The sequence below is a fragment of the Galeopterus variegatus genome, unplaced genomic scaffold (genome assembly GCF_000696425.1).
Source record: "Galeopterus variegatus unplaced genomic scaffold, G_variegatus-3.0.2 Scaffold8805, whole genome shotgun sequence".
In the NCBI taxonomy this organism is placed as follows: Eukaryota; Metazoa; Chordata; class Mammalia; order Dermoptera; family Cynocephalidae; genus Galeopterus; species Galeopterus variegatus.
In genome coordinates, this window is record NW_007734916.1 from 68,531 (window position 1) to 71,645 (window position 3,115).

Below are 3,115 nucleotides of genomic sequence, written 5' to 3' on the forward strand. Positions count from 1 at the left end.
AACTACATATAGACATTTCTGTGAGGCTGAATTTAATTTATTCTATGTCCTCTTTTCCTTGTCAAACATTAACTAACCATCAGGTTGTTTCCACATGAAAGGCACTCATAATTGAAGTTAAAGGATTGGAGTCAGTCTACACCACCCAGAGAGGCCCAAGACCACTGGACCCATAGGCCCCGAGGCAGCCACGCTGAATTGGCAGTCCCTGCAAAATCCAAGCCAGACACTAGGGTCGAACGAGTGGACTGTGAAATTCCCTGCCAAAAGTATTGGAGTCTATGATAGTGATTCAATCATAGATGAATATCAGAGATGGTTTGATAGAACAACTGATTTATTCATCCAAATTTGCATTGAGGGTCTGCAGCTATCTCCCTAACCTTTCTCCTGCCCTTTGTGTTTTTGTGTTCTTTCCTATGCATCCACAGGACATGGGTCAGCGTGAGGGGTAAGCAAAAGGGAAGTGAGTGGAATGTTTTCATGGGATCTGGAATTTTGATAAAAAAAAATGCTTTAGAACCCCTATCCTAGATACACATCAACATGGATCACTTTGTAAGCACGATATCCTTATTCAAAAACTTTGTTTTGATGGTAATTGGGATCTACCTCTCAACTGGCAAGGGTTTATTGAGAACCTGTTATGTGCCTGTCATTAAATACTTAAAGAGAAATGTAAAACATGTTAGAAATAATCTTATAGTAGAAATTATTCCAGTTTCTTACACAAGAAGACCCCAGCCTCTCTGTTTACTAGCTGTGGGACCCCAGGCAAATTACTTAATCACCCTGATCCTGGAACATGGTAATAATAGGATCTGCCTCATAGGACTGATGTAAATGGGTTGATATCTCTGGCATACACACCCTGTCCCAGGCACTTTCCCAGGCGCAAGCTGTTATTATCTTGGCTCTGTACTTCCAAAGTGTAAGGTGCCCGAGGGAAGGCGGAGGAAATAACAAGGACCAGTCCAGACGAGGTGTCATTCCAGTCTGCAAACTTAGCTATAACTGAGAGAGGGGGTTGAGGTCAGACAGGGATGAAGGACACCCAGGCAAGTAAGGCAAGAAAAGCAAGAAGCCTTCATTTTTTTATGGCAGAGCAATAGTGGTTGAATCAAAGTCCTTCTTTTGAGAAGCGTGGCTGCGAAGGGAAGGAGAGGGTGATTACTAGAGAGAGGCTTCCCTTCCCCTGCTCGGAAACAACTTCTGCCCTCCACCACACCTCCCATCTCACCCCTACCCACCGCAGTCCTGCTCACACCCCATACCAAGTCTCTGCAAGAACCTGATTGTCGGGCCGGCCCGGTGGCGCACTGCTGTAGTGCGCCGCTTGGGAAGCGCGGCGGCACTCCGGCCGAGGGTTCGGATCCCACATACAGACCGGTTCCCGCTCACTGGCTGAGCGAGGTGTGGGCACAGCACCAAGGGTTGCGATCCTGTTGCTGGTCCCGGTCCGGTATGGGGGCGACACTGAGGGTTGCGATCCGTTGCCGGACACGGAAAAAGACAAAAAGGAAAAAAAAAAAAAAAAGAACCTGATTGTCAAATGCTCTCCAGGAAGAACTGAAAAATGAGATAAGGTTCATCAAGCGCTCCACACAGAGCCTGACATTTAGCAGGTCCCCAGTAAGGTCCATCTTTGAACTCCTACTATTAATTCTCAACCCTGCTCTTCCCTGTTTTTCTTCTGATCTTGGTCTCCTGCCCAGCTCTCTCCTCTGAAAAAGCCGAAGTCTGATGATTGCCATATTTTGCCCTAGAATGAATCCCACAGTTTTGTCCCTAGAGCATCTCATTTCCTCCTGTAGGTTGGACCCCACAAAACTCTACCTTGCCAACACCCAAATCCATATTGCCAGCCTCGGTCACTCTTCTGAGCTACAGACATCTATGTGCAGTTTGCCTATGGGGCATCCATGAGGACATTAGGTCTGTCTGGTAGACATCTCAGCCTGTGCAAAACTAAAACCAGTTCTTCTGTCTGAATATATTTCTTGCTCCTGTATTCACTTACCAGTCATTTACTTAAGAGCAGAAGCCTAGGATTCACACTTTCTCTTCACGCCCCTCCACGTCTCATAAGTCACCTCAGTATTATAACCCACCCCTTAGGCTCCATCCCCATCACTGACTAGGGTAAGTCTCTGCTGGACTTGAATATGCAAGTCTTTTGCTGCCAGCTCTCTTCGTGGTGAGCACTAAGTGAAAGATATCACCTTCTGCCTCCCCACCGTGGCAGCAAAGACATTAGGGGATACCACGTGGGTAAGGCACAGGCACTAAAATTAAATAGATGTGCATTTAAATCCCAGCTCTGCTGTTTAGTATTTTTGTGTCCTTGAGCAATTTCTCGAAGCTCTGAGCCTGTATGGAAGTAATCTCCAACTGTACATATAGTTTCCCCATTACTAAAATAATAGGATTGCCATTGAGTCCCAGTCTTTCTAGCTTTAACTAACAGAATTGTCTAAGACTAAGAGACATGAAATGATTTGTCCAAGTTTAGCAATTTGAGAGGCTTAGATCTGGAAAATCTGACTAAATGTTGAAGGAAACCATCCCAGATCCCTTGTAGACTTGGTTTCAGACCTCATTGGGAGTTTGTGACATCCCAGAGTAGGGGACGCCAAGTCACAATGGCCTAGTTTCTTTATAGGTGGGCCCCTTCTGTCTCATGGCTGGGAATACCATCTTCCCATAAATGAAGATGGGACGGCCCATGTCAGGCTCCTAATGTCTCCCATGATGAAGTGCACACACAAGAGCGGCCACGCTAGGACGCTGCAGAGCAGCATGCCCTGGACTCGGCTAGTTTCCTGCAGCAGCAGAGAAGACAGCACCACCCAAGGAGAGGATGGAGATGCAGGAGGAAGAGGGCAGCTACTGGCTAGGTTCTGTGGGGCTGCAAGAGCAGTGGAGAGACAAGGAGCACCAGCTACGGCTGGACCATGTGGTGAGCAGGGGAGCGAGGAAGTGGTGATGGAGCCATTGTTGAAGAGGCTCCATTCATCATCAGGCACAAGGCACAGCCCCAGGAAGAAGCCAGCTATTGGCAAGTCTGGGCCGGGCCAAACCACGGTTAAAAGGGTAATGAAATCGTAGAGCAAAA